Raw genomic sequence first — 21,471 nt, 5'->3', positions numbered from 1 at the left:
CTCCTTACGTAAGTAATACACACTGTACATAACGGTAAAATATCTTTGCCCAATCATTTTCTTGTTTTATACCGCAACCTCTGAGATCATCTGCCTCTTTAGAGTACCACGGTGTGTTTATAAAAATATCAGAGTATATCCCATTTGTTTACAGTGATCCGTGACCATGTGTCTTCTTGGGGGATTGAAGGAGCAATAAAAAATGTGTCCCTTAATGTGGATCTCCATTTTCCAGCTGCAACCCATATAGCAGGGCATGCGTCTGAAGTACACCTGTCTATGCCACATGGCAACATGCCTGATGAGCAGCATACAGGAGGTTACAACCCTCTTACATGGTATCTTCGAGACTGGGAGGCAAGGACGAGGAGTATGACACCTGGACACTGTTACCATGGGGCGGCGCCTTAGACGTCGCTTCCGGAACCAGTGAGTTCCAGCAGCCATGTCCTGTGCTCCACAGACCGGAAGTGAGGTCTTCGGACCGGAAATGCGTCACGCACTGTGGACGAAGCCACCGCAGCGAAGTGTTGCTTTAAAATGGAAACAGTGAGGTGAGTGCCTATACTGCAGCATTGAGCAAGTTATCCCACAAACGTGTCTGTAACGATATTACTGTGGTACACGATCGGAATAAGTACCTCCCCTGATGTATCAATGTGTTTGAGGAAACGCGTAGGGAGAATAGAAGAAAAAGGGACCAACACCTATGAATGAACTAGGGAACCGGCATAGTATATCCTCAACTTGGGTTAGATTATTCCCTTTTTATCCTACAGTTGGTGAATAATCACAGGTGTGCACACAGTTACAGCAATATCGCATTATATTCACACAGGGTGACAGTGGTACGTTGAGATCATAGCCCTATGTCACTGCATGTACAGTATGTACCTGCATCTATAAGAGTGTTATCCCCCCTTTCCCAAAGTGGACAGGTTTATAGATGATGTCTGACTGATATATGCTAATTATTGTCATCCTACCTAAATACCTGAGAAAAGGCATAATATGCTCCACAGTTGAAGAAAAGGACTGGGGGTTCCACGAGTAACCACTTGAATGCTCACCTAGTTTGAATGAGCATTGCCATTTCTGCACTAAGGTACATATAAAAACTGTTCAATAGTATATGAGAATATGAGCATTTATTGTACAGTTTGTGGCCACCTCTAGCTGGTCACTAAATTGTTATTTGTACCTGCTGTGTGCTTGGCTGCATGTCCAGACAATTGGTTTTGGAATACTGGCACTATTCTAAGCACCTACTGGTCACTGAGGTGACCTACCTCATCTCTGTTGATATTTGTTATTGGCGTTTTTGGGTGATTTTTATTGAGTTTTTTTAATCAATTCTAATAAAAATATATTTTTAATTAGTCCAATTGCAGCTTTTCTTGACTTAAATCTGTTTGGGCATCTACCCCTTGCTTTTTTGACTATATTTTATGCATCATAGATACAGTCATTACATTAGTAGACACATAATTACCGCCCTTGTATTTCAGTTTGCTTCATATTGTGGCAGCCGTGGATCATAAAAATGAGAACTGACATATACAACTACCTGAGTGCTATAAAATAAAGACACAAGGAGACAGAGCATTAATTTTAAACATTTTATTAAATAAAATGTTTACCCCTACCTAAAGCCAATGATCCAGAAGAAGGCAAAAAACCTGGACACGTTCAGCCAATGTGTGTCATAGGGAAAAAATTCCTTCTTGACCCCGAGAAAAGGCGATCAGTTCAAGAACCCTGGACCAAGGCCATACTACAACTAACTAACTGATATATAGAGCAATGACTCGTTTCCGGAGAGCAGATCTTCTTTGTCCTGGTAACACGCCTCACCTCTCCTTATCAGATCGGACTCTGAGCTTATAGCTTGTCTACGTTGATCTCCCCTGTAAAAATACAGAACACTAACCCCCACAAACACTACACCCCACAAACGCTAGCCCTTCGGATACAGACATAGGGCAGTTATATCATATTAGGTCCCTTGTACAATTAGGTTAGACAGCAGACACCTATGTAATATGATGTCATGATGCACTGATTCCAGAATTAGATCTATATAATCAGTATATAATGACCTCATAAGACAACAAATATTATCTACAGACATATTAAATGATTAACACTAAATAATCCTGTGGCTCTTGTTAAATTCTTCAGTCTTCCTTAAAGGATCCAGATATTTTTCCTGGTAAGAAAAAAATAATATGAGACAGATCAGGCAAAGATCCATAGAAAACCAGTCATAAATATATTGTACTTTATACCCTCTTTTCTTTGCATTTTTAAATTTTGATGTAGATACTTAAAAATGGTGTAATAAATTTAATTAAAAAAAATTGTGTAAAATGCACATATATATATATATGTAAAATAAAGAGTAAAATAAATACGTATACAGTATGTCCCCCAATGTATGTACACCAACCTCTCTCCCATGTGGGGGAACAAGGGTAGATTTTTTTTGCTCCAAAAATCTGAAATTAAAGTGACAGAACCACCACCAGCAATCTGTGCCAGCCACATATACCACTGGAACTGTCACTGACCAAAGTAGCTACTGTAGTGTCTCCATCCGAGGTGCCATCTTGTTGCTGACCTCTGTGATAGCCCCAGGGATGTCCCCATGTTTGCTGCATAGAACTCTCAGTGTCCAACATTCCGCTGTGTGACCTCACAAAGAACCTTCATCACCCAAGTCTAGAGATTCTGCCAGCAAGGACTGGAGAAAGCTAGAACCTTACAGCCACAATCTGTAGACTTGGAGGATCGATGGCCATGTTGGCGCTAAGTTCACTAACTTAAATCCCTGTAAAGTTTCTCATTTACCTGTATCCTCAATCCAGGAACTTCAACTCTCCTCGTCTTCATCTCCTGAAATGAGAATCTGTGTCCTCGATCCTGGATCCTCTGCTCTCCTTGTCTTCATCTCTTGAAATGAGAATTTGCCCCCTGAACACCCGTTTATATAGCCCCACAGTCATTGTGACATCATGCTGTGAGGTAACAATGGCCTCCTGGATTTGATGATGTCACATATGACCATGAGTGATATCTCCACAGGTATTAATTAATATTAATAACAAGTAGTAATAATATGGCAGATCACATTGGTTAGCATCAAGGCTGGAGGAGCAGGACGAATAAGGAAAAGTTCGAAAAAGTAAAATGCATTTACTGCGACTGAAAAAAATAAATAACTTTATATTACTTCAAATTTAATTAAATTCTAGGCTCTATGACAACACTACACTGTTACCATAGGATCAAAGACCTATAGCCCATAGCAACCAGTCCAATTCCAGCTTTAGTGTATTTAAGGCCTTAAATCAAGAACATTGAGTGTTTTGTTTGCTGGTGATACATCTAGCAATGGACAAATGACAGGTAAGAGCAGGAATCATTGTCTATGAGAGAAACCATTCCCATTGTTACACATTTTCACACATTTTGTAGGTGCAGGAAGTATGGACATTCCAGTTTTTATGAAACAACAACTCCCAGCATTCACAGGATAAATATGAACAAAAGTTCAAGAATTGCTTTTTATTTTTTTCATGACATTCGCCGTGCGGTATAAGCAGGGCCGGCTCCAGGTTTTCGTGGGCCCTGGACGAAAGAGTCTCACTGGGCCCCTTTATCACATACCACGATTCATGAAGCACAGATGCCGCAGAAAAAAAAAAAAAATATAATACAATGCCGAAGATTTCACTTCTTACATTACATGACCGATATCTATTGTAAATTCTACAATAGCTCAGAAACCAGCGAATCGCTGCATGCAGAATACTGGCCCCCATAAAATGCTCCAGACAGGATATTTACCCCATATAATGCTCCATACAGCATACTGTCCCCCTTATAACGATCCTACAGGATACTGGCTCCCATATAACGCTCCATACAGGATACTGGTCCCTATATAGCGTTCCATACAGAATACTGGCCCCCATATAATGCTCCATGCAGGATGTGCCCCCATATAATGCTCCATGCAGGCTGTGCCCCCACATAATGCTCAATGCAGGCTGTTCCAACCACATAATACCTCATGCAAGCTGTTCCCACCACATAATGCCCCACGCGGGCTGTTCCCCCCTTATAATACCCCATGCAGGATGTCACCCCTCTTATAATGTCCCATGCAGGATGTCATCCCGCTTATAATGCCCCATTCATTATGTCACCCCCCCTTATAATGCCCCATGCAGGATGTCACCCTCGCTTATAATGCCCCATACATTATGTCACCACCCCCATATAATGCCCTATGCAGGATGTCACTTCCCCCCATATAATGCCCCATGCAGTATGTCACTCCCCCCCATATAATGCCCCATGCAGGATCTCACTTCCCCCCCTTTGAATGCCCCATGCAGGATGTCACCTCTCCCCCCTCTTATAATTCCCCATGCAGGATGTCACACACCCCTTATACTGCCCTATGCAGGATGTCACCCCCCCTTCCTTATAATGCCCCATGCAGGATGTCACTCCCCCCCCTTTTAATGCCCCATGCAGGATGTTACCCCCCCTTCCTTATAATGCCCCATGCAGGATGTCACCCCTCCCCTTCCTTATAATGCCCCATGCAGGATGTCACACCCCCCTCCCTTATAATGGCCCATGCCTCCATACATTAAAAAAAAATAATCAAATACTCACCTCACTTCTTCTCACCTGCTGCCGCTGCTCTGGACTCCAGCGTCGCCGGCATCTTTCCACTCTGCGCTGTGACGGCTCAGGAAAGAGCGCGGTGAAAAGATGTCACCGCACCCTCTGACCTGAGACATCACAGTGCAGCAGCCGCGAAGAGAATGGAGCGGCTGCGGAGGAACGAGGAGAGGTAAGTGATGAGCCGCAGGCTGTAGGGGCCCTGAGGCCATGAGCAAGCGGGGGGGAGCGGGCGCTGGCACCGCTGTCCTCCTCTCACAGGTCCCATAGCGCGGCACGGTGCTAGACGGCGAGTGGGCCCCCCCCCGCCTGCTCAGGTGCTGTCGCCAGCCCAGGGTATAAGTGATATGATGACTTTATTCTGTAGGTCAGTTCGATTACAGCGATACCAGATTAATATAAGATTTTTAATGTTTTCCTGCTTTTGCACAATTAAAACATTTATTTTTGGGTACATAATATTTTATTGAACCCTTTTTATTCAGCAGTATGCATAACATAGCGCCATACACTCGTCCTACTATTCTGGATCAACATTGGACCAATTTTTTATACGCTAGTATGACTCCAGCCTTAAGCTTCCAAACTGATAGCCCTATAAGAGATCACTTTATTGAGCTCTGTCCAGTTTGCCTTATATACCGTATTTTTTGGACCATAAGACGCACTTTTTTCCCCCAATTTATGGGGGTGCGTCTTATGGTCCGAATATACTGTTTTGTGATGTGGAGGCGGCTGGGGTTGCGGCAACGACGGGGGCTGCAGCAGCTGGGGCGGCAAAGGAATGGTGATACCCAGTAACGAGCGGCGGCAGCAGCATGTTTGTGGGCGCAGCCATGAATTCACTATGTCCACACTAGACATCAGGAGATGGGCGGTCTCAGGTCCAGATTGTGCGCTGCAATGACGTTACAAAGAGGCAGGGTCGGGGCAACACAGAACAGCACAGCGCGCAGTCATTACCGACCCTGCCTCTTTGTAATGTCACTGCAGCGCTTGATCAGGATGAGAGACCGCCCACCTCCTGATTTCGAGCACGGCCATAGTGAATTCATGGCTGTGCCCACAAACATTCTGCTGCCGCCGCTCATTATTGGGTAAAATCGCTCCATCGCTGCCACAGCCCCCTCTGTTGCCACAGCCCCCTTCGCTGCCACAGCCCCCTGCCGCCACAGCCCCCTTCACTGCCACAGCCACAGCCCCCTCCTGCCACAGCCCCTTTCAGCCCCAGACGCCTCCGCTGCCACAGCCCCCTCCGCCGCCACAGCCACAGCCCCCTCCGCTGCCACAGCCACCTCCGCTGCCACAGCCCCAGCCGCCTCCGCTGCCCCAGCCCCAGCTGCCTTCGCTGCCCCAGCCCCAGCTGCCTTCACTGCCCAAGCCACAGCCCCCTCCGCAGCTGCAGCCCCAGCTCCCTCCACCTCCGCTGCCACAGCCCAGCCACCTGCACTGCCACAGCCCCTGCGCTCCACTGCCACAGCCCCAGCCACCTCCGCTGCCACAGCCCCAGCCGCCTACGTTGCCAAAGCCGCCTACACTGCCACAGCCCCCTCTGCAGCCCTGCCTCCCTCCGGCTCCACTGCTACAGCCCCAGCCGCCTCCGCAGCCCCAGCCGCCTCCGCTGCCGCAGCCCCAGCCACCTCCGCTGCCACAGACCCAGCCCCCTCTGCAGCCCCAACTGCCTGCGCCCGCTGCCACAGCCCCAGCCACCTCAGCTGCCACAGCTCCCTCCGCAGCCCCAGCCACCTCTGCTGCCGCAGCCCCCAGACAGTGTGACCCCGCTCCTTGCCTATCGTGGGTCCAGAATGAGAGGCAAGCATTATAACGTAGAAGTAAAATATAAAGTAAACTGAAAAAGCACATGACATAAAACATTGTACTACTCCTGTGGTGAACTATAACCCCCAGCATGCCATAAGAGGTGAAGGACTTGCTGGAAGTTATAGTTCTCCTCAGAGCAACCACAATACCTGTGGGATCTTAAAGAGGACATACCATACATGGCTGAATACAGCCAGTACATGATACAAGCAACCAGTGGATCGAGCAGCATACTGGCTGTATGACTTCAGCCACATTTGTTTTTTGGCGTTTCTTCCTGCGTGTGTGTACAGTTAGACCACTCAGTCATTGACAGCAGGAGAGGAGAAGCCAAAGGACGGTATGTTTTCCTCTGCCGCAGCATTTCAGACGGAAGACTGAAACATACCATATCAGCCTTACGTCGTACATCCGGTGTCTGATACATTCTGCCTGATCCACGGGCAGCATGCATCAGCTATCGCAATCCAAAAAAGTTTTTTTTTCACTATTTTCCACCTCTAAAACCTTGGTGCGTCTTATGGTCCGGTGCGTCTTATAGTCCGAAAAATACGGTGCTTCCTGCTGACATCAACTGATAGACCTGTATGAGAATGTTCGGACAGGTCTGGGCATGTACGTTGGAATATTTCCAATATATAATGCATTAATATTATAAGTGAATAGGCTTTGCATGTATAACTTAAAATATAAACGTGTCAGGCAAATTCGGAGTTCATGTTTGGAATCAGTGCATTCAATTTAGTGTAAATCACAATAAATCAAAATATTTTTCTCTTAGTAGCAAAATCATTGTCGACATGCACTTACTTTTCTAATGTGGTCAGTAACCATTAATACAATAACCTTAGCAATCCAGATAATAGATTATCTGCTTGAAGATGGGGTGCCTAAAAGTTTAAAGAAACTCCAGAAGGAGATCAACTTGCCTCATTATCTTTTTACGAACACCTACAACTTAGGCACACATAATGGACCCAGTCAACCACGACAAAGGATATTAATACACAATCAATTTATCACAGATATGATCATATCTGTGAACCATACACATGGTTTAATTTCTACTAAATATTAACAACTTCTGTGACCTTGCATAGATGAGAACCCTCTGACAGTTAAAGGTTTATTCTCATCTCCAAGATCATAACTCAATGTGTATTAGGTGTAATAATAATATTAGCAAATTCCTCCAATTATAAATGTAGTATAGTTCTTCTGATTCACTATGTTGCATACCCCATGCACAGATCATTGCAACATCTTAGGTATCCATGTGTCACGCAAGATGTGGGAAAAACCTACTGCAACACAAAGGGAAGAAGGAAAGGAAGTCTAGATTCTAGGGAAAGGGGGGAAGTGGAGACCTCCTAGGCTTATCTAGCATCACCCTGTCTTCCCTAACATCCTTGAATTGGCTCTTCACCAAACGCCGCACATGTGCCTTGCCCTGTCTTTCCCTGGCATATGGAAAAGGCTAGGGAAGGGAGGAGATGAGCACGAGTTGATCTCAATTAAACACTATAGACAACAGAAGTAGACAAACAGGGGGAAATTACTTAGCTTTAGACGAACTCCAGACAAATGCGCACACGTTCTCAAGCTCCAAACAGCAAGAAGTACTGCTCTTGCTAAAGCCTTCACAAGTTGTAATGAATACACAGCAGATATTTATACAACCAGGCAGGGTGTTAATTAGCGAGAGGAAGGTAGCCGCTGGGTCCTAGAGACAGAGTCTAAGAAAATGTCTGTAAAGCCAAACAGGAGGAGAGCGGACCCTTCCCGCGAGGGCTCACAATCTACAAAGGATAGGTGAGGATACAGTAGATGAGGGTAGAGCTGGTCATGCAGCAGTATGGTGGAAAGAAGTTTACTGCAGGTTGTAGGCTTTTCGGAAGAGGTGGGACTTCAGGTTCCTTTTGAAGGTTTCCATGGTAGGCAAGAGTCTTTTATGATTGGATAGAGAGTTCCAGAGTAGGAGGGATGCATGGGATAACGTTTGTGTGCGATTGTTGGAAGAGAAGATAAGAAGTGAGTAGAGCAGGAGATCTTGTGAGGATTGGAGGTTGCGTGCAGGTATGTACCGGGAGATTAAGTCACAGATACATGGAGGAGACAGGTTGTGGATGGCTTTATGTGCCATGGTTAGGGTTTTGAACTGGAGTCTCTGGGCAATGGGGAGCCACTGAAGGGATTGACAGAGAGGAGACGCAGAGGAATAGAGGGGAGACAAGTGGATTAGTCGGGCAGCAAAGTCGGGTGAGATGAGGAGGTGGTGTGTGAGTGGGAGATACTGATGTCCTGTCTGTCTATGAGGAGATACAAGATAGGGCCAAGTCTGTGATGCCGAGAGATGAGAGAGTCTGTAGTGGTATCCATCACAACCACATTGCCGCCTTTGTCGGACGGCTTTATGGTTATGGTTTGATCCTTTTCAAGTCTGTATAGTGAATCCATTTCACCTCTTGAAAGGTTATGTTATTCCCAAGGCTTAGTTTTTGTCAGTTGTATGATGTCCTCCGTAACCAAATTAAGGAAGAAATCTATGGAACTTAAGTCTCCGGTAGGAGGTGGCATTCTAGAAATTTTATTTTTAATGTCCGTGAAGGGATCAATGTATTCAGGTTCACCTCATCAAGATGGTATAGCAACCTCACGCCTTGTAGAAGGTTATTGGGTATTCCCAAGTTGTCACACTCCTTTCTATCCTCCCTAAGGAAGTGCTATTTTAATTTCAAACGTCTGATGAATAGATGCAGGTCTATTATTATTTCAGATTCATCAAAATCAGTGGTGTGGATCAAACTTAAACGTTTACTCAGTACGCATATTTCATCAGTAGTGAGGGGCATTGATGATAGATTGATGACCTGTGTTGTTAACCACTTCGCGCCAGAGCCTGTTTTTGCCTTCGTGACCGGGCCAATTTTTTCAATTCTGACCACTGTCACTTTATGAGGTAATTACTCTGGAACGCTTCAACGGATCCACCTGATTCTGAGATTGTTTTTTTGTGACATATTGTACTTCATGATAGTGGTAAAATTTCTTCGATATCACTTGCGTTTATTTGTGAAAAAATCGGAAATTTGGCGAAAATTTTGAAAATTTTGCAATTTTCAAACTTTGAATTTTCATACCCTTTAATCAGAGAGATATGTCACACAAAATAGTTAATGAATAACATTTCCCACATGTCTACTTCACAACAGCACAATTTTGGAACCAAAATTTTTTTCTGTTAGGAAGCTATAAGGGTTAAAAGTTGACCAGCGATTTCTCATTTTTACAACAAAATTTAGAAAAACATTTTTTTAGGGACCACATCTTATTTGAAGTGACTTTGAGGAGCCTTTATGACAGAAAATACCCAAAAGTGATACCATTCTAAAAACTGCACCCCTCAAGGTGCTCAAAACCACATTCAAGAAGTTTATTAACCCTTCAGGTGCTTCACAGGAATTTTTGGAATGTGGAAGAAAACAATGAACATTTAACTTTTTTTCACAAAACTGCTACTTTAGCCTCAAATTTTTAATTTTCACAAGGGCAGCCAGAAAAAATGGACCCCAAAATGTGTTGTGCAATTTCTCCTGAGCACGATGATACCCCATATGTGGTGCAAAGCCACTGTTTGGGCGCACGGCATGGCTCGGAAGGTAAGGAGCGCCATTTGACTTTTGGAATGGAAATTTGACTGGAATCGATAGCGGACGCCATGTTGCATTTGGAGAGCCCCTGAGGTGCCTAAACAGAGGAAACCCCCAACAAGTCACCCCATTTTGGAAACTAGACCCCTCAAGGAACTTATCTAGATGTGTGGTGAGCACCTTGAACCCCCAGGGGCTTCACACAATTTTATAATGTTGAAGGGTGAAAATAAAAAAACACATTTTTATGACAAAACTGCTACTTTAGCCTCAAATTTTTAATTTTCACAAGGGCAGCCAGAAAAAATGGACCCCAAAATGTGTTGTGCAATTTCTCCTGAGCACGCTGATACCCCATATGTGGTGCAAAGCCACTGTTTGGGCGCACGGCATGGCTCGGAAGGTAAGGAGCGCCATTTGACTTTTGGAATGGAAATTTGACTGGAATCGATAGCGGACGCCATGTTGCATTTGGAGAGCCCCTGAGGTGCCTAAACAGAGGAAACCCCCAACAAGTCACCCCATTTTGGAAACTAGACCCCTCAAGGAACTTATCTAGATGTGTGGTGAGCACCTTGAACCCCCAGGGGCTTCACACAATTTTATAATGTTGAAGGGTGAAAATAAAAAAACACATTTTTATCACAAAACTGCTACTTTAGCCTCAAATTTTTAATTTTCACAAGGGCAGCCAGAAAAAATGGACCCCAAAATGTGTTGTGCAATTTCTCCTGAGTACGCTGATACCCCATATGTGGTGCAAAGCCACTTTTTGGGTGCACGGCATGGCTCGGAAGGTAAGGAGCGCCATTTGACTTTTGGAATGGAAATTTGACTGGAATGGATAGCGGACGCCATGTTGCATTTGGAGAGCCCCTGAGGTGCCTAAACAGAGGAAACCCCCAACAAGTCACCCCATTTTGGAAACTAGACCCCTCAAGGAACTTATCTAGATGTGTGGTGAGCACCTTGAACTCCCAGGGGCTTCACACAATTTTATAATGTTGAAGGGTGAAAATAAAAAAACACATTTTTATCACAAAACTGCTACTTTAGCCTCAAATTTTTAATTTTCACAAGGGCAGCCAGAAAAAATGGACCCAAAAATGTGTTGCGCAATTTCTCCTGAGCACGCTGATACCCCATATGTGGTGCAAAGCCACTTTTTGGGCGCACGGCATGGCTCGGAAGGTAAGGAGCGCCATTTGACTTTTGGAATGGAAATTTGACTGGAATGGATAGCGGACGCCATGTTGCATTTGGAGAGCCCCTGAGGTGCCTAAACAGAGGAAACCCCCAACAAGTCACCCCATTTTGGAAACTAGACCCCTCACGGAACTTATCTAGATGTGTGGTGAGCACCTTGAACCCCCAGGGGCTTCACACAATTTTATAATGTTGAAGGGTGAAAATAAAAAAACACATTTTTATCACAAAACTGCTACTTTAGCCTCAAATTTTTAATTTTCACAAGGGCAGCCAGAAAAAATGGACCCCAAAATGTGTTGTGCAATTTCTCCTGAGCACGCTGATACCCCATATGTGGTGCAAAGCCACTGTTTGGGCGCACGGCATGGCTCGGAAGGTAAGGAGCGCCATTTGACTTTTGGAATGGAAATTTGACTGGAATGGATAGCGGACGCCATGTTGCATTTGGAGAGCCCCTGAGGTGCCTAAACAGAGGAAACCCCCAACAAGTCACCCCATTTTGGAAACTAGACCCCTCAAGGAACTTATCTAGATGTGTGGTGAGCACCTTGAACCCCCAGGGGCTTCACACAATTTTATAATGTTGAAGGGTGAAAATAAAAAAACACATTTTTATCACAAAACTGCTACTTTAGCCTCAAATTTTTAATTTTCACAAGGGCAGCCAGAAAAAATGGACCCCAAAATGTGTTGTGCAATTTCTCCTGAGCACGCTGATACCCCATATGTGGTGCAAAGCCACTTTTTGGGTGCACGGCATGGCTCGGAAGGTAAGGAGCGCCATTTGACTTTTGGAATGGAAATTTGACTGGAATGGATAGCGGACGCCATGTTGCATTGGAGAGCCCCTGAGGTGCCTAAACAGAGGAAACCCCCAACAAGTCACCCCATTTTGGAAACTAGACCCCTCAAGGAACTTATCTAGATGTGTGGTGAGCACCTTGAACCCCCAGGGGCTTCACACAATTTTATAATGTTGAAGGGTGAAAATAAAAAAACACATTTTTATCACAAAACTGCTACTTTAGCCTCAAATTTTTAATTTTCACAAGGGCAGCCAGAAAAAATGGACCCCAAAATGTGTTGTACAATTTCTCCTGAGCACGCTGATACCCCATATGTGGTGCAAAGCCACTGTTTGGGCGCACGGCATGGCTCGGAAGGTAAGGAGCGCCATTTGACTTTTGGAATGGAAATTTGACTGGAATCGATAGCGGACGCCATGTTGCATTTGGAGAGCCCCTGTGGTGCCTAAACAGAGAAAACCACCAACAAGTCACCCCATTTTGGAAACTAGACCCCTTAAGGAACATATCTAGATGTGTGGTGAGCACCTTGAACTCCCAGGGGCTTCACACAATTTTATAATGTTGAAGGGTGAAAATAAAAAAACACATTTTTATCACAAAACTGCTACTTTAGCCTCAAATTTTTAATTTTCACAAGGGCAGCCAGAAAAAATGGACCCCAAAATGTGTTGCGCAATTTCTCCTGAGCACGCTGATACCCCATATGTGGTGCAAAGCCACTTTTTGGGCGCACGGCATGGCTCGGAAGGTAAGGAGCGCCATTTGACTTTTGGAATGGAAATTTGACTGGAATGGATAGCGGACGCCATGTTGCATTTGGAGAGCCCCTGAGGTGCCTAAACAGAGGAAACCCCCAACAAGTCACCCCATTTTGGAAACTAGACCCCACAAGGAACTTATCTAGATGTGTGGTGAGCACCTTGAACCCCCAGGGGCTTCACACAATTTTATAATGTTGAAGGGTGAAAATAAAAAAACACATTTTTATCACAAAACTGCTACTTTAGCCTCAAATTTTTAATTTTCACAAGGGCAGCCAGAAAAAATGGACCCCAAAATGTGTTGTGCAATTTCTCCTGAGCACGCTGATACCCCATATGTGGTGCAAAGCCACTGTTTGGGCGCACGGCATGGCTCGGAAGGTAAGGAGCGCCATTTGACTTTTGGAATGGAAATTTGACTGGAATGGATAGCGGACGCCATGTTGCATTTGGAGAGCCCCTGAGGTGCCTAAACAGAGGAAACCCACAACAAGTGACCGAATTTTACAATCTACTCCTCTATATAAATTAATCTAGTGGTGGGAAAATAAGTAGGTAAATGGTCACTAAACCCATAGATGAATTCCCACAGAGGTGTCATTTCCATAATGGGGTCACTTCAGGGGGGATTATGCTGTTCTGGCACTTTTCAGAGTACCAGAGCTAAAGAATCCCCCCTGAAGTGACCCCATTTTGGAAATGACACCCCTCTGGGAATTCATCTATGGGTTTAGTGACCATTTTAACTCGATGGATGATTTCCAGAAACAAGCACGCAATGGAAGGTTTAGATTCTGGAGAACCCCCCCTGGAAATTAAGTGAGCTCTACTCGAATATGTCATTCACTAAATGAACCAAATGTTTGAATGACAAATTGGGATCCATTTTTACAGTTTAAAAACGTGGTTCTGTGTGGTAGATTTTAAAGCAGTCAGTGACGCATAAGGCTGGCAATGATGGGCATTGTGGGCAATAGTAGCGGGTATCACGCCTCATTCCTCTCTTAGTACATACACGACATCTTTTCTGGGGGTTCCTTCTTGTTTCCGTTGCTGGAATAAGTGCAATAAAATGTCGCTCAGTGAGTCTTTTCACATCCTCAGATTCTAATGGATGAGCGGGGCTAACACTTTGGAAGACAAGATTTTCAATGACCTTTTCTTGATAATCAAGAAAAGGATCTGAATTTCCTGCTTTTTTGTACAACACAAAAGAATTGTATGTGGCCACCTGAAACAAATAGATAACCAACTTTTTATACCAGGTATAGGACTTTCTTGATACCTGGTATGGCTGTAGAACCTGGTCTGCAAGGTCCACACCCCCCATGTGTTTGTTGTAGTCAATGACTGACACAGGTTTTTGCTTCGGAGTGGTGGATCCTAGTTCTACAGTGGCCCTTGTGGCATCTGTGTGGATCGAGCTGAGGACAAAAATATCCCTCTTATCCCTATATTTCAGGGCAAGCAGCTCTCCGTTGCGTACAGCCCCTGACTGCCCCTTTTGGAACTTTTGGTTGACCAATGGTTGTGGAAACCCCTGACGGTTTTTACGGATGGTCCCACAAGCCCCGATGTTGTGTTCAACCAGGCTTTTAAATAGGGGTATGCTGGTGTAATAATTGTCCACATATAGATTGTAGCCTTTTTGAAAAAATGGACTTATCAGCTCCCAAACAATTTTTGCAGATGTCCCCAGATAAGTAGGGCATCCTGGTGGGTTTAGTTGGCTGTCTTTAACCTCATATATGCGGAAAGCGGATGTGTATCCGGTTGAACTTTCGCACATTTTATAGATCTTTATTCCAAACCTTGCCCTTTTAGATGGAATAAATTGCTTGAGGTGCAGTCTTCCTTTGAATTTTACAAGGGACTCATCTATAGAAATATTTTGTGTTGGGGTGTAGAGGCTTAAGAATTTTTCTGTCAAATTTTCAATGATGGGTCTAATTTTATATAACCTGTCATGTTCTGGGGCATTTCTGGGCAGGCATTGACTATTGTCGTTAAAATGCCAAAACCGCATGAGCATTTCATAACGGGTCCTAGGCAGAATGACTGAAAACATAGGGGTGGCTTGAACAGGGTGGTTGGACCAGTAGGATCGAATGCTCGGTTTTTTAACAAGCCCCATGGCAAATGTAAGTCCTAAAAATTTTTTTATTTCCGGGACATTAGTTGGTGTCCATAAATTTGCCCTAGCATAGTAAGATCGGGGATTCTGGCTTATGAATTGGGATGCATATACATTTGTTTGCACGACAATATGCTCTAGCAAGCTGTCTGTAAAAAACAAATTAAAAAAATGAATTGGTCCAAAATCTTCCACCTCCACATTTATACCAGGAGTGGCGTTGAAATCAGGGCTGAATGGAGCAGCCGAATCCGAAGCCTCCCATCTGGGAAATGCTAGATCATGTGGCAAAGCCCCTTGTACACTGGCGTGCGCCAATTCACTAGTAGCAGGGACAGCGCTTGTACTGGGCAGTGTTCCCTGATCTGGAGACGTTTCTCCAGTAGCGCTATTTGCCCCTATTGTTGTACTGGTCCTTGGGCTTGAGGATGGACCAGAATCACTGCTCATTTCTGAGCTCTCAGTGTCGCCGCTACTAAAGCCCTCAAAATCCATATCTCCATCTGAGATTGCGCTGTCATCAGTGTCAGAACACAGCAGGGCATACACCTCCTCTGCGGTATAAGTCTGACGGGCCATTTTATTTTTAGATTTTTTGACTGGACTGAACGGACCGGACTGAACGGACGGGACTGATCTGACAGGACTGACTGACCTGACAGGACTGACTGACTGATCTGACAGGACTGACTGACTGATCTGACAGGACTGACTGACTGACAGATCTGACAGGACTGACTGACTGACAGATCTGACAGGACTGACTGACTGGACTGATCTGACAGGACTGACTGACTGGACTGATCTGACAGGACTGACTGACTGGACTGATCTGACAGGACTGACTGACAGGACTGACTGACTGACAGATCTGACAGGACTGACTGACTGACAGATCTGACAGGACTGACTGACTGACAGATCTGACAGGACTGACTGACTGACAGATCTGACAGGACTGACTGACTGACAGATCTGACAGGACTGACTGATCTGACAGGACTGACTGACTGATCTGACAGGACTGACTGATAGATCTGACAGGACTGACTGACTGATCTGACAGGACTGACTGACTGATCTGACAGGACTGACTGACTGATAGAGATGACAGGACTGACTGACTGATAGATCTGACAGGACTGACTGACTGACAGATCTGACAGGACTGATCTGACAGGACTGACTGATCTGACAGACTCACTAACCCTAACTCTTACTTTCTTTTTTATTTTATTTTTTTTTTACTTTCACAGTGGCAAGGCTGACACAGCTCTTGTCACACTGTTTCTCCTCTGCTCTCTCACTGAGATCAGAGGAGAAACAGTGTATTTATCAGGCAGATCGCCCGGGAAAGTTTGTTGCTAAAACAAACTTCCCTGGTGATCTCTCTGATTGGCTGGTGTGACGCTGACATCATCGAGACCTGAGCCAATCAGGTCTCAATGATGTCAGAGGTCACAGCACCGGGATCCCCGCCGCTCCTGAGGTATGTGGGGGGTCCCGATCGCCGACCACCAGCTGTTACTATCTTTTAAATGCCGCGATCGCTATGGATCGCGGCATCTAGAAGATAGGAACAGGTTAACATCATGGGGACCTGATCCATTCAGGTCCCCATGATGCCACATGTCAGAGCTATCGCTCTGAACCGGTACCGCAGCGCTAGCAGGAGCCTGGGGGTCCTGAGCGCTGCGGGACCACCCACCGTTTTTAAACGTCGGCGCTGCACAGAGCCCGGGCAGCGCCGACGTTTATGTACAGTGGGCGGTCCTGAACCGGTTAAACGGGATTCGGCTGATTGGATCGGCTCCTGAGCAGGTAGTTCAGATCTAAAAAACTCCCTCTCTGCGGGGTTCTCCTGTTATTTCCTCTCCCCCGAAATCCACCCCTTCCTTTTAATTTCCCCTTTTGGGTTTTGAATTTTGTATCAGTATGTGAGACCTCTGTTTCAGAGGAGGATATGTCTATCTAAGGAATATAATTCTGTCTGGTAATCGGCACCTAATATGCCTTGTATTCCCTGAATTCTTCAAGGTAATAAAGAACTTGTGTTTACACTCTTTTAGGTGGTATTGGTACCATTCTACCTTGTTCTGTAACTATGTTTCTTTTTTTGCGATGTCCAGTTCTGATGAGAATTTCTTAGTTACCTCTATTTGCTACTTAAGAGCTTCCTTTTTAGGGTGCCAACCACCATGTGAGGTAGGGGACAATATAGAATAGGGAGAGAGTAGGGAATAATATACACTTTCCTTCCCAGTTTTTTCCAAATAGTGCAGGTTGGTGGTATCACCCTACTAGCCTAGCACATGTAGGGTATCCATGCATGTGTATCTGTATCATTTCTTGACCCTAATGGGAAGCTAAGGGCCTAATCTCATTCTTGATATAGACCCCCCCCCCAACATAACTAATAAATAATGGTAAAATATCTTTGCCCAATCATTTTCTTGTTCTATACCCCATTAATATATATAACTGTGATGTACCTCTGAGACCGTCTGCCTCTTTAGAGTACCACTGTGTGTTTATAAAAATATCAGGGTAAATCCCATTTGTTTACAGTGAACCGTGACCATGTGTCTTCTTGGGGGTTTGAAGGAGCAATAAAAAATATGTGTCCCTTCACGTGGATCTCCATTTTCCAGCTGCAAACCATATAGCAGGGCATGCGTCTGAAGTACACCTGTTTATGCCGCATCGCAACATGTCTGAGGAGCAGAATATACAGTCGGTACGGAAAGTATTCAGACCCCTTTAAATATTTAATTTTGTTTCATTGCAGCCATTTTATAAGTTTTAAAAAGTTCATTTTTTTTCTCATTAAAGTACACTCTGTACCCCATCTTGACTGAAAAAAAAACAGAAATGTAGAAATTTTTACAAATTTATTAAAAAAAACAAAAACTGAAATATCACATGGTCATAAGTATTCAGACCCTTTGCTCAGACACTCATATTTAAGTCACATGGTGTCCATTTCCTTGTGATCCTCCTTGAGAGGGTTCTACTCCTTGTGCGGTAGCGCTATTGATCATGTTGAGGGGCACTCACTTCACCGGGTTAATTAAAGCACACATGCAACGTTTTCCAGTAATCTAAAGTCCAGCAGTTTATTACACATCATAAACTGCTTATAACATAGTCCATCTCAGCGGCTCGCAGGAATGTTACACATGTAATATCCTAGAGCCTTTTCAGTGGCAGCTCTGCCGGCTTGGCTTCAGAAACAGTCCTCAGCAAGGTAACAACATCAAGGTCCATATCAAGCACCGTCTTTTACCTTTGTCAGGTATAGCTGCTTCCATTAACTCTGTTCTGCCAAAGCTGTGGTTTAAGGCTCACCAGATGTGGCCTACAGGCCTTGTGCCTTCCAGGTCTAATGGTGTCTCAGGCACAGAGATCAGGTCTCTTGACTCACTGCGTTTCAAAAATCCCCCGAATATATATCCCTCTGTGCGCACAGGACCTGTGATGATGTCACAGTCGTGTGATCAGTCATTGTCACTAACTTCGTCAAGTCACATTTCCGAGTCGTAACCTTGTCAGACCCCCCTCGCTCCCAGCATTCAATATAGCAGTGCGACTCACTTGCCCTTGTATCTAAGGTCAGGTCCGACTCCGTACTGTCTCGTACCGTATTGGGTTGTTTGTATGGGCCTCTCAGACCTGAGTTACTGGAGGACTCACGACCTCTAAACCCACACCCACTATCCTCAGAACATCTTGAAAGGTCTCTAACTTCTGCTGTAGCCGTTCTATTATTTGGAGGGCCCTTTCTCTGTCTGGTCTCACAATTTATAGACGGCTGCCATCTTCTGCTGCTTAGGCGACGCTGTCTTTCCATTAACAGTCTGGCGAGATTCAACTGTTCTACCTCTTGCAGGTAGGTCACACGGTACTCCATCAGCATTCTTATATATGCAATATTTTCTTCCGTTCCTACAGCGGAGAATGACACCATGCTGTCTTCATCCGGTATCCAGTCCTGATGATCACGTGGACTGCTTACTTTCATCACACCAGACTTCTTTACCATCATTTGCATGGCTTGGCCATTTCTCCCAATGAGCTTTCTTACCAGAGCATGAGGCACCCAGATAACTTCTTCCTGCAGACTTTGAGCTTTTCTCATAAGCTCCAGTTGTCTATTGGCTTGTTCAGTCTTCAACCGGACAATCCGCTTCGTGCAAACACATCACCAGTGCATGTCACTTAGGACAGCCACCCTCTTCACTGTGACTTCAGTTGTGGACAGGACCACCAGCTGTTTAGCTTCTGAGGTCGAGTACACCTTACAGGCTCCCACGGCCTTCCTAAACTCTTCATGCAATGACTCTCTGGTGCATTCTTCTCTCAAATCTTCGGGTACATCTATGAGGCACTTGTACCGAGAAGTTTCTGTCTAACCAGTGGTCTCCAAACGATCATCTGGCTCAGGTTTCAGGGACAACTGACTTCCAGATTCTTCACCCTGTATGCTTCCCCTTAGCTGACTCACAGCTATGAACTCAAGAATTCTCCTCTTGACATTTTCCTTCCCATACTGATCTTCTTTTAACACTTCCTCAGCTCTCCTCAGTTCCACCTTCTCATAGTATAAAGGATTAAGCGCTACTTGTTTGCCCTTTTCCTTCTCCAAGGCGGCCTCGTTCACTGATTGGTACTTTGCCAGGCGACCTTTGAGCTCGAAAACGTCTTCCTCTAGCTCAGCTACTCGCCTCTCAGCAGCCCATCTCTGAAGCTCTTCCTGCTTCAACTGCTCCTTTATCAGCAGAATTCTCTCAGCCCTCTCTGTCTCCAATGTGCCCACTCGGCACTCGACAGCCAGTCTCTCAAGCTTCTCTTGCTTCAAATGGGCTTGTAGTGTCTCCTTGAGCTCCTTGATCTCGGCTCTTACAACCACCGAATCATCCAAGCTCGCATTATTCGAGGAGGTATTTGCTTCATACCTCCCTTCTTCAGTGGCAAACTCCTGATCCTGGTCTGTGGCTTCTCCGATAGACTCCTCCATCTTTTTCCACTCAGCTTCCATCCTGCTGATTCTATCCTGAAGGCACGTCTCTGCCCTTTGCAGATCATCACAGAACGTCTTCAGTTCCTTCACCTGAGCTTCCAGTCCTAGGATCTTTCTACGGAGATCATCATTCTCATCATGGGTGTCCTGCTGAATGGTCTCAATCATTTGTAGCATGTGCTCTGCATCTGTGTCACCCCAGGCCTGGATGCCACAAACTTGTAAGGCTGTGTCTGAGAGCAGGAGGGAGGTTTTCTGGTCATGGACCATTTGCATGCAGCACCTCCTGTCCCAGGCCAGTAGGGGGAGCAGGCTGCCCCTATAAAAACTGGTACTAAGGGCAGGGTTAGGGAGACCAGGACCCACTTCTGAAGTATCCAGAACGGTTCCCAGAAGAGAGGGACAGGTCAGCTGCAGCTGAGGAGTCCAGGAGGCAAAGGAGGAACAGAAAGCCAGGGACAGAGGCGACGAGAGCCGGTACTGGCAGAGAGAGACTACACAACCGGACACTGGGGTCCGTGGCTGTCAGGGTTGCAAGCCCTGCAGCAGATAACCAACCCGCAAGGGATTTTAGGTCCCTTGGCCTAAGAAGCCTGGAGGCTCCGCCACACAGAGGGACCGGTACAGCACGGAGAAGCTACAGGTACCTAAGGCCCGAGTCGCAAGCCATACAGGCGTAGTACACGGCAAGCTCAGGGACATGGGCTATCATACCACTAAAGGGGGAGATAGTCAGCAAGGGCAGAGAGAGAGAACGGTAGGCCTACCCACTCACCCTGACCAGTGGAGCTCGCCCGAATGCCCTCAGACACCTAGGTCCATTCCTACCCTGTACTCCTGGTGGGTCTGTGATAAGATCAGTAAAAGACTCTGGACTGCATTATTGGACTCTGTGTGGTTACTGCTGCGCCTGCACCATCACCCCCAGCATCCTACTACCTGCCCTGAGGCTACACTCCTCCCGTGGGGAGTTGTACTATTCCCCGCTGCATCCCCAACACCAGTCTCAGCGGTCTGCCTTGCAGCGGCGGTCCTCCCTGACCGCAATCCACGGGTGGCGTAGTCGGACATTACCTAAAACATATAAAAGACTGCCACTGGTCTGACTAGCCTGAGCCACGGGACCGGGTCGCCACTACGACTCCCAGCATTGCCCTGAAGTCCGGTCTCGAGTGCCCCACGGACCAGGGGGCGAGTCACATCAGCCTTATCATCCTCTAATTTTTTCTTAACCTTGAGGAGATCCTCATAGTCCCTCTTGGTTTATTGCAGGTCCCTATTGTATTCATCATACTCCTTGGATTCACGCAGCTCCCAGTTGAACTGTTCGCGCAGTTTTTCTAGGTCTTGATCGCGTCCAGAAACTTCG

This window comes from Phyllobates terribilis, unplaced genomic scaffold (genome assembly GCF_046119375.1).
Source record: "Phyllobates terribilis strain yellow unplaced genomic scaffold, ASM4611937v1 Scaffold_886__1_contigs__length_569868, whole genome shotgun sequence".
Classification (NCBI taxonomy): Eukaryota; Metazoa; Chordata; class Amphibia; order Anura; family Dendrobatidae; genus Phyllobates; species Phyllobates terribilis.
Note: the sequence above shows the minus strand (reverse complement) of the source record.